Source organism: Pinus tabuliformis, chromosome J, assembly GCF_031772625.1.
Source record: "Pinus tabuliformis cultivar Carrire ecotype Pingquan chromosome J, CPIR1, whole genome shotgun sequence".
Lineage (NCBI taxonomy): Eukaryota > Viridiplantae > Streptophyta > Pinopsida > Pinales > Pinaceae > Pinus > Pinus tabuliformis.
The window spans coordinates 1,113,534,913-1,113,547,082 of record NC_142295.1 but is presented as its reverse complement, the minus strand read 5'-3'; the positions used below and the strand labels follow the sequence as shown (position 1 = coordinate 1,113,547,082).

The following is a 12,170-nucleotide window of genomic DNA, read 5'->3' as shown; positions in this document are numbered from 1 at the left end:
AAGCAACCGAGGAAGACAAGCGATGAGAGGCCACTATGATATGATTTGAGCTCCTAAGTCACATTAAGGAAGTGGAACCAATGGAAACACACCATACATACATTAATTATCAACTACAGGACCCTTAGGAACTAATAAAATACTTTAGACAGGTTGCCTTGGGTTCCCACTAAGCTTTTGGACAATTTAAGGCTCATTATCTCTCATGTTATAGGCATGAGTGCGACTAGAAATCCAAAGTCTCTCTCATAGGATTTCTTGCCAATGACCAGAGACCAAAATTGTTAGTTCTATTCCAGCTACTCCAGGATTTGAGCCACTTTTGCAGGCCGAGAGCCTAGGTCACTGCCCAAAATTTAACCATCTCTCCAGATCAGTAAAATAACACGGAAATGACAATACTAAAGCAAATACTTGTTCAAGACCTTAACTGGACCCCTACTATCCATGACAGGCATTTCGTCAAACATATTGCAAATGTGTAATCTGCATGTGTAATTAACATTTCTGAGCATAGGGGTCTCATACTTAGCTGAGAATCGCTGAGAACCATTGACGCCTCAACACATCAACTACCATTCCATCCATTAGGTCATAGATACATGATTATTCAATTACAAGTAGGAACATGATGAGAGCCACACATGGCTGTTGTCATAAAACACATGCGTAACCATCATAAAAGTAGCAGAAATACTCATGAAAGTACAACCATATAGAACACATACAATCCATCGAAATTCTGATAGAAATATAAGGAGAAATAACCTTTCGTTAATGATTCAAGATCCAGACCTGGGATGGGACTTCCATGTTCCACCTAACCATAGAATGGCCGAGCCAAATATCTCTCCAATCATTCACCCCCATGCGATATTCCAAGCATGGATTTGGGATCTCATAGAACACATCAATCAAAACTCATATAGGGCTTCCAGAGGACATGCACCTCAACCCATCAAACAATGATTCCATCTCACTGCCAGACATCACAAAACCATCATCATATTAGTCTCTATCCAAGCCTTCCAGGGCTTCTAGAGCGTTTCTCCAACCAAGGCTTTTAGGACTAGTAACTCAACCCACAACTTATTCAAGGCTTCTAGAGCATTTTCCCAACCAAGGCTTCCAAGACTAGTAACTCAACCCACCAAAGGCTTCCAGAGCATTTTTCCAACCAAGGCTTCTAGGACTAGTAACCCAACGCAAGCTATTACAGGCATTCTAGGCCATTTTTCCAACCGGGGCTTCTAGGACTAATAACTCAAGCCAAGCTAAGGAAACATGGGAACCAACGAAAAAAAAACAATGAAATTAAACCCACAATCACCATGGATATCTAGGAAATGGCAAGGCTAGGAAATCTATTGTCAATCTCAGCCATCATCCATTCCAATGACAAATCACAACCAAGAAACCACATGCATGAGCCATGCATGCCAAAACTAGTGAAGGAAACACATATGCAACTTGGTAGCTACAAGAAAATCTGATGTAGTTGGTGATCCCAATGCCTTCTTGTGCTTTCCTACTCTCTCTTTGCCTTATTTCTCCAAAAATAAAAGTATGCCACACCCTCCAAGAGTGCTCCAAGAAAACTCTAAGTCTCGAAGAGTATAAGAGAGAGAGAATAGTTAGAGAGCTCCAAAACTGAATTGACAAAATGTTACCAATTGATCCTCTGAAGCCTTTTATGAATGAGGCCTCTATTTTCTTCATTTTCTGTTATTTTCCTTCAGTTTCCTCCTCACATGCAACCTATGATCTTTCACCTCCCTTTTCTCCTAATTTCTATTATTTTTATAAATAATTGTGCCAAAATTCCATTCTGCCTCTCCAAAGCCTTAGCCATTGCCTTTGCCAATTTCCTTAGTGATAAATAATCACAAGTGATCCCCATCACTAGGATTATGCCCAACATTTAGCTTGGAATATGTGTCCCATCATTTTTGGTTATTATTTTTCCTTTATTTACATTTATTACATGGAATTTCCACCATGGTTGTTATAGAACCCCCCCCCCTTGGGGACACCATCCTCGGTGTTCAATCACACATACCTCAACAACCTGTTGAAAGAAGACATACTGCTCATGGATCTTTAGAACAAAGCTCGATTCAGTATTTACAATGAAATATCTGCTCAAAAAAAAACATCATGACACCATGATAATATATGACATAGTAGAGCTTTATAACACAACTCATTATAGTATTTACAATGATCATTCTACTGAGTACCAACCCACATGGCATCATAACATCATGATAACACAATCACATGATAACATATTAACATAGAAACATAATCATAATGACATAACACCCATACCGCATAGTGGAGCTTTATAACATAGCTCATGGTGGTATTTACATCCATATACATGTGTACATATAGAAACATTACCAAAAATATATACCAAAAACATATACCAAATCATATACCAAAGCATATATCAAAACATATACTAAACACCATATCTAAGCATATATCAAAACATTATATAGCATATACCAAACCATCATAAAGCATATATCAACCACCATAAAGCATATACCAAACCACCATATTGAAGATGCTTTGCCACAACTAGAAAACAAGGAAGGATACATAGCCCACATCCGATCCACCATCTCCCAAGTGGCTTCATCAGGCCCAAAGTGCTATCTACTACACTTTAACTTTCTCGATTTCCCAGTTCTAGAGAATGAGAACCTTTTTCTACAATGTACACTGAGGCTTCTGTTGGAATTCTCCATTTGGTTCCACCTACAACATAGACCAGTCAATCACATGATCAGAATCCTTAACATACTTCTTAAGCAATGATACAAGGAAAACATCATTGAATTTCACTGTCGAAGGTAGTGCAAGTCGATAGGCTACTAGCCCAATCCTCTCAATAATGTTGAAGGGTCGCCAAAACTATGGTGCCAGCTTAGCACATGATCAAATCCACAAGGAGCTCTTCTTTGGTTTTAGGTACAAGTAGACTTGTTCTCGAGCTTGGAACTCCTGAACAACCTGTTCCGATCTACATATATTTTCATCCTATGATATGCTTCCTTTATATTCTTCTTGATCATCTACATTTCCTGTTCCATGTCTACCAGCATATCTCGTCTAGTCAATACCCTGCTAACGAGATCACTCCAACTGATGGGAATGTTTCAGTTATGCCCATACAATGCCTCAAAAGGACTCATCCTCAATGACTCCCGATAACCATTGTTGTATGAAAACTCTACCAAAGGGAGATACTCTTCCCATTTCCTATGTTTATGAATCACATACATCCTCAACATGTCCTCCAATATCTGATTGACCCTCTCTATATGTCTGCCTGTCTGCGGATGATTATTTTTGTTGAAGGCCAACTATGTGCCCAAACCTGCAAATAACTCCTTCCAAAACTTGGAAGTGAACTCTGCATCCATGTCTGACACAATATTCTTTTGAACACCATGTAGTCTAACCACATATCTTATGAATACCTATGCCACATCGCTAGTTGAGAACGTAGACTTCACCAGAATGAAGTGTGTAACCTTTGTTAATCTATCCACAATTGACGTAATGGAATCTTGTTGTTTCACTGTCTTCGGCAACCCTATGATGAAATCCATGGAAATGACCTCCCATTTCCACTCTGGAATCGTGATCGGTTGTAGCAGTACACCTCGATGGTTACATTCTACTTTCACTCGCTGACAGTCAAAACACCTCACCACAAATATGCTACATCCCTCTTCAAATTCAGCCAATAGTAAAATCCCTTCACCACTGTCAGTGTCTTCTAATAACCCAGTCAAGCTATTCCGCTAGTAGATTCATATCAAATTGAGAAAAACAAGAATCAAGACCAATACAAATGAAATCCTTTAATCCATTAAGTCAGCCTTATATAACAAAGTTAAACTATATTCAAATTTCCATATTCAACATATTCTCTCCAACATCTTGGCCCTGTCCGTAATCTTGAATCTTAGCATACAATTTTCATCCTGTAATAGCTTAAGTATGTTCTGGAACTTTAGCTCCTGCAACTTAGTCACTGATCCTTTACATGTGTGGTAGAAATTAATATTATTTTGCTATAATATCTTCTCACTCCTCCACTTTACCTTTTATTCTATTTCTTTATACTTTTCATCCCTTTCTTGAAATGTCGAATGGAAAAAGAAGTTCCACATCAAAGTGATTCCAAATAGGTTGACTTCATTTTCTATATATAGTGGTTGGAGTTTGTTATTTTGGGGCTAAAATTATATGCTTGAAGCCTACTTCATGTATTTAATGTGTTAGAGACCGACTTGATGGACAAAGGGGTTTACATGAACAAAATTAATAATTCTTTATTGACGTAAATAGCCCAAGAATGGTCTATAATATATTGACTTAGACTTTGAAACAATACATAATCTGTAGAGAATTCAATGGGTGCTTTTTTCCTATTGACCATTGACCCAAGCATGAAAACCATGCTTCAATAAGTTAATTTCTCTTTATAATAAAATTTATTTTCTTTTTTTTGATAAATACATTACATCATGACTCAAATACAATTATGAAGACTAACACTAGTTACATTGTTCATCACATGTTAGTGTTGTCTAATGTGTAATTGTATGATGGGAGCGTTCCTATATACACATCACACATGGAGCGCCATCTTATTGTGGCGAAGTAAAATTATAAGTGTAGACACGAACAAATTTCTCTTGCCTGCTAATGGGTCTAGCCACAACAGATACATTCTATGGAAGATTTCCTTAGGTTAGAATCAATCGAGAGTGCCTACCTCTTGGTCGCTTATCCTGCTTGATGATGTCCTCGCTTGCTCGCTCCAGCAATCTCTCATTTCCTTCTTCAAGCTCTTGAAACAAGTAAACAACAACAACACACAAACATAATAATAGAAAAATTGCAATTCAACCTACTTAATGAGTCAAGAAGCATCAAGACATGAATATGTAATATTATAAAACATGTAGGAAATCAATTGATAATTGCATATACTAATATCAAAGAGAGATTACAACCATTCATCTTGATGTCGCAGTCTTCCTCTGACAAGACCAGGTTCCCACACACTTCTTCTAGCTTTCCATGATGACTTCAAACAACAATAGTTTAAAGGCTCTTCCCTTTCAGGCTTCACTCCAAACCAAACACACTTCTCCCTCACACAACTAGATGGCTACAACTAGTAATAGCTTGCTTGTCTAATCAAAATAGTATACTCACACATAGCCAACACTCTAACTAGCTTGTGCTTGGGATGAAGGGAGTTTTATATAGGAAATATGGATGGGAGATGGATCCTCTTCTCATGGCAGAAGGATTTATCCCTTGAGGAATTTCCATCATTATGGGGGAAAGGATCCCAAACTGTCATCCTCAATCCCATCCAACCAAACCATTTACCAAACTTCTGTAGGTTTTAACCCCGTACAAAAATTACCTGCATACGAATTCTAAATCACAGAAAAATAAACAATGCGAGAGCATAACACATAAAACACATATACACAGAGATTTTCCCCTGGATCCTAAAATCGGGACTACCAGCTTGATTTTTCATTATATTCCTTTCAATGTTACAATACATATTTATACATGTCTAAGCATCCAATACCATGGACCAAAAACCATCGCGTCCAAAACCATGGACCGAAAACCATAGTTAGGTTCGCCCAACCTAATATAGGGTCCAAATTTTTTTTTTCCCAGGGCGCTGCCCCGGACCCCGTAGAGGGGGGCTACCCACCCCCCTCAAACCCCCCTGTGACCCCACCGCTACGCAATCAGTGAAACGAAGGGGGCGCTCCGCCCCCCGGTTCACTACATGGGTTAGTCATGGAAAGAATATAACACAACCCAACAACTTATGTTACGAAGCTTCTAGAGATGGAAGCGTCAGCTCTAATTTAAAAAAATTTCCATAACAGGACTGACACGACTGGAACATAGCTCAGTTGCATCAATCGGCTTGGGGAATAGTGCTAATATCTGCACATCGGTGCAGGGGAGACAAAGTCCATTATCAACAGTCTTGTAAATTGGGCAAAATAGAAGTTTCAGGTGAAACAATGCAAAAGGGAAATGATCTACTCATTAAGAGGGACATAATGGGAGTGTCTCCATGAAGGCAAAGCATGCGGGGTTCACTGTAGAGGTCCTCCAGGATGAAGGAACGAGGAGTACAGGGACAATGAAAAAATTCTATGTAACAGATGCCCGCTAATGCATGAAGGGAGAACAAGAGTGAGGGATAAAATGCTTTATAAATCAGTGTAGGGAATCGGTCTATCATCGGAAAACATGCAAGCAAGTACTGATACATAAACATAAACTGAGATATTTGTCAAATGATACACGAATCATTGCATGGATGTAGCCATCCAGAGAATGATCAAGTAAATGGATCCAGGCATGGGTGCAACCATCCGTCAAAGAGGTTCATAATGAAACCAAGGTATGGTTGCAACTCATGGCCTAGTCACAACCAGCCATCTGAAATAAAAATGTATATCATCATAACCATGTCACACCACTTCACAACCTATAATTTTTTGATCTGAGTGGAGGGTCTTGTGCTCCAACACAACCCGATCAAAGTACAGCTCCTGGCATGTGAATAGATGTGTTGATTTTGAACATGCTATAAAGTCACTTGATTACCAGTCAATGATGTAAATTGTTAACAAGCGCAAGAGAAACTGCCAATAATGACAATGGACCTCAAGGTACTATCAGCACAATTTGCGGAATGTGAATACAAGAACTAAAGTCAAACACTCGTGAAATCACTCGATTAGAAGCCAATGATGTGAACTTGTCGTCGAGTGTGAAAAACTTGCCATTAAGGCATGCAAGATCTAAGGTGCTGGAAGGGAGTCCCTCGGTCATCTTCCCATATAATGAGTTGATGTCAACGGAAAGTGACAGTGTCTAAGGAGGGCCATAATGAATCCCACATCATCGTCACGAGATGAAAGGATTCAAAATGATTTTGGATGATACAGAAAAGCATAGGTAAGTGTAACTGCAAAAGGACAACTCTTGAACATATCGAAGACACAACTGGAAGTTTGGCAGCTTTTGGATCCATAGGATCGGTGGTCATGGTGACATAGAAGAGATCATATGGAAGGAAAAAATGAACGGTCCAAACCCAAGAAGGTCAATGATGTAAAGGAGGATGTCCCAACCTGACACGAAGAAGAGAATGTCATGTTCAAGAGTGAGCTCCTGACACAACTCGATAGATTTTCAAATTTTTCCCCCACCATTTCTGATGAGCACCCCAATTATTTTTTATCACAAGCTTGAAGGGGATAGCATGTGCTTGCACTGTAAGTTCATCCCTCAGATGAATCTAACCTAGTAAGTTTAACATGCCCTAGGAAGGACAAGCTTGTTTTCATCATGGTGACAAATTTGATGTCGTTTAATAGTTTAATGAGTCCGACAAAGGTGTAACTTGGTACATTTTCCATGTTTAGAGAGTTTGAAAAAGACATGTAAAAGATAACTCCACATGGTCCCTTTTTGTATATTTGTGTCTCTCGATCTCGAAAAGGTATAAAACAATACTTGAGAGAAATGCCTGACCATTTCAATCAAGGAGTACATTTTCTGCAAATAGTGCCTCCTAGCCTGAAAAAGGGGTAAACTTATACTGGGCGCACGAAGTTTCGCATCCACTAACGAGTTTGAAATGGCAAGGGCCCGGCCATCTTTTCAATTTTAAAGGTTCAAAAAAGAGTTGAAAGTGGACCCCCCATTTTTATTCTCTTTAATGAGTCAAAAAGGGAAAAAATACTCAGCAATCTTTTCATATGAGTTTAATGAGTTGAGAAAAGAGCTGAAATATGACTCATCGCCATCTTCGAACGTCCATCACCTATCATTGCACAAGCAAGGCAAAGTGTATTATTGAGTCCTTAAGGCAAAATAGGTCCAAAATATTTACAAAACCTAATATTTTCACGAAAAAAATGAATAAATAGGGGAAAAGTAAATATATTTTTACCATTTACCATTTTACCTTTGCAATGAAGATTTTTACCCACTTTTTCCCCAGTTTTTCCTGAGCAGATTGTAGGAGATCCGGGAGGCCAATCAACTAGCTGTCAATTCCAGGTAACAGCCGAACCTCTGAGCTCCATTTTCATGCTATTAATTTATGCTTTTAACCATTTCTTTTTAATTTTTAGGGAGGTTTTTGAGAAAAAATTTCGCCCTCGGTCGGTGCGATTTTTGGGCACAGGATCGCGCTGACCAATGGTTATTTGCACGGCCATCTATGCCGACCAGTGTGACTATTTCTAAAACAAGTGTGTCAGCACCATGGATAGGGAAAAAAAAGTTTTCTCAAGCTTTGACCGTTAAAATTTGTTTTTTATGTACCAAAATTGATGATTGACTCAAATAAATGGCTTTTACAGGAGAGAAATTGTTGAAAATGGTGGATTGGAAGGAAAGGGAACAAGAAGGTGTGGACACCCAGGCAATGAATGATCCAAATTTCCTAGAGGCTTTGAGGGCTTGTGGTCTCCTCAAATTTTTCCTTACACCAGGGATGCGTTCCCAGCCCAAATTTCTTCAGTATTTGATAAGCCTTTAGGATATCAATCGTGAGATTTTTGGCATTGGGGACCAGGAGTTGGAGTTGATAACTTCAGACATTTACTTCATCACTGGGTTGTCTCACAAAGGTGAGCCAGTGAATTTGTATGGGTCACGTCCATTCGGGAAAGCATAACTTCCCTGCTTGTCGCACATTATTGTGAGGCCTTGAAATCTAAAAGCAGGAAGATTGAGATTTCCATTGTATGGGATTTCACACTGAGGGTGGTTTTGTTGACCATCAACAGAGTGGCGGGGTCCCAGGCAGAACATGAGACTAATAAGTTGAAGTTCCTTTACTCTATTGACTACACATCTCCTATGATCTTCAACTGCACTGATGCCATGAAGATGAATATCAAGTACCAATTGTCCAAGGTGAAGGCAGGAAATCAGAAGCAATTTGGCTTCAGATCAGTACTTGTGACCTTTTTCCTAGAACGAGTGTGATTCTTCCAGTATCAGTTGAATGAGGTTGATCCTCCTATGCCATGCAATCCGCGAATGGCCTGTTGGAGTCATTTAACGCCCAGGATCACTGGTGGCCAACATATGTCTTACCGACAAGCATTCTTTTCATGGTTACGATGCCAACAAATCATCATGGAGGACTGGATGTATAGCGGCACTAATTTCTATGGAGACCTAGATATGCCCTTGCCAGATGGGGAGGACTTTGATGACGAAGGTAAAAAAGCAAACCAAATTTTGAATTTTATGTTTTAAATTTTTTTTTTAGTATATGCATGCTTATAACATTTCTTTTATGTATGCAGATGTTGGACCAGAGTGGCCAACTGGGATGTCCCTGATCTCCAGGCGTTATCCCCATCCTATTGATGTTTTCACCCCTTATCACGAAGGGAGCGATAATGAGGAGATTGCGAGGAACCTCGAGGGGTTGACTCATGGTATCCCTGAGTATGCTCGGATAGGAGACATGGCTCGGCAGTGCCAGAGGCACACAGTGGGAGTCTCAGATCGGATCCACCGATTAATGAGTCATGTAGCATGAGCTGTCTCATGCTGTCATGACCACCATGCCGAGTGGTTCCTACATCCAGTACTTACATATTTTTTGAGGCCTGCGAGCCATCGATGTTATTGTGGACATACATATTAATTTTTTTTTTGCGTTTTGATGTATCAAACATTCTCACATATGTATATATGTTATATTTTCCTATCTATTATGGTACAAATGGTTTGCCTTATCTTTTACATGTTTCGCAAATGTCTATCCAACACGTAATTAGCTAATGCATCTGGGAATATGATGATATGTAATATAATAAAAATGTATTTCCAACAGATGGATACAAATATGCATTCGTAATATTTTAGGGTTCCTAACAGAATACTGCTCGTTGAGTTGAAGGACAACAAGCTGTGAATCCAAGTTGACAACCAATCTCTGATGCCTAGAGTGATGGCTTCTAATAATAGTTCGATGATCGCACTGTATTCAGTAATGTTGTTGGTTGTACGACCTAGGCAGATACCTTCAAGGTTAATCAACTCATCGTCAGTGTTGTAGAGAGCCCATGCCGCGGATGATAGGTTTTGGGTACTTTGGTAAGCACCATCAATGAACCAACATGAGGAGCTGTAGACATCTACAAAGCATGAAAAGCATAGTAACCGGGAGGGCTTACTTGAAAACTTTCAGAAAAAACCACACTGTACAGAAATGAATCACACACTAATGTGCATAAGTAACCATGCAAGATGACCTAAGCATAGTACTTTTGAGGTAAAGCCCATTATGGGGCTTATCGAGAGGATTTCCTTCATAATCAGTAAGTTCATTGGCTCCTTTCTACAAAACACATTTTACAATATAGGGCCCATGCCACATAGGTTCGAACTTTCCTGCCCCTAGCTTATCATTAGCTTGGTCGTATAACAGGACCAAATCACCCTCAGAGAAAGCGCAAGGGGAAACCGACTGGTCGAAATGGGATTTAACCCATTTCTTTTGTGCTTCGATGACAAAGGTAGTGAGACGACGAGTCTCGTCCAATCATTCCAAATATAAGAGGCATTCCTCTTTAGGTGATGTTTCAGGGAGGGTTTCAACAACTAACTTAAGTGAAGCAATCTCACATTCGATCGGCAATGTTGCTTCTAGACCATTGACCAGCTAGAATGGTGTGAAAGCAGTGGCGTCTTAGGTTGAAGTTTGGTAGGCCCATAGAGCTGAAAAAAGCATGAGATTCCAATTTGACGTGTGCATCCCAATGGTACGTTGAAGCATGGTGACCAAAACTTTGTTCATGGCTTTAGCTTGGTCATTGGCCTGAGGGTAATAAGGGGTTAAGCCATGGTGGTGCAAGCCCAATGTAGATGTCAGTTCTGCCATCTTGTAATCCCTGAAATGGAAGCCATGATCTGTGAAAATGGCTTGGGGTACGCCAAACTTGGAAATAACATGGTTAAAAAGAAATTGAGTTGTGGTCTTACCATTTGCCGACTATGTAGGCATCGCTTCGGCCCATTTGGTGAAGTAATCCACAACAATGATAATGTAGCCATGCCCCCTAGCCAAACAAGGATTACATGTCATATAATCGATGCCCCATTTCACAAAGGGACCAACGGTAATGATCGGGTGTAGGTGAGCAGGTGGGGTGCGAATCTTGTGTTGGTAGATTTGGCATTTGTGACAGCTGCGGACAATAAGAATGTAGTCTTTAAAGATGGACGACCAAAAATAACCAGCGCGAAGGATTTTCTAAGCTATAGCATTACTAGACATATGACCACCACATGGCTCAGAGTGGCAATCATTGAGAACTCTTTCAGCTTCCTCAATCGTGAGGCATCAGCAAAGAACAGAATCGACACCAACACAGTATAAAGTATCACCAATAATGTAGTAAGGTTGAGAATGATGTTGAATCCTTCGATGATCATCTTTTGTCAATGTAGACTGAAACGTGGAGGTTTGGAGATACACGATGATATCACCGTACCATGGATCAGGGGTGCTAATCAGGAAAAGGGTCTCATCTGGGAGTTGTCTCATCCATGGCGGTTCCTCGAGAGACATGATTTCCATGATACCTTCATCAGCGAGGAAGGTCTCGAATAAGGGATCAGACGATTCCAAAGTGCCAAGCTAGGGGGATTGAGAATACATATCGAGAGAGGTCTTCAAGATATGAGAATCAAAGGATGTAGAGTTTGCAGCCGAGACAATTTCCACATAATTGAATTCGGCCGGACTAAGTGGCATGACATCACCCCAAGCATCAACCAGATCTGATGCAAGTATGACCCAGGGATCATATTTGACCGATATCATGTTGACGGAAGCAACATGATGATGTGGGAGTGGAAAAATACCCATTAAGGAAGAATCTTTGAAGAGACCTGCCCCCGCACTCTCAAAGGGAGCACTATAGTGCTTGACATACGTGACGTTGCCATCAGGTGAGGAGGAGGAAAAAAAATACAGCTGATCAACGGTGATAATCCTCCCTTGATGGGGAAAACGGATCACACAAAACAAAGAGGAGGCCATGGCATGCATG

The 12,170-nt window shown here is 40.0% G+C and overlaps 1 pseudogene; it reads left to right on the top strand.

The window, feature by feature from the left end:
- Nucleotides 1-9,084, top strand: part of LOC149230967 (putative pre-mRNA-splicing factor ATP-dependent RNA helicase DEAH5) — a 34,894-nt pseudogene extending 25,810 nt beyond the window's left edge.
- The last annotated feature ends 3,086 nt before the right edge of the window (nucleotides 9,085-12,170 follow it).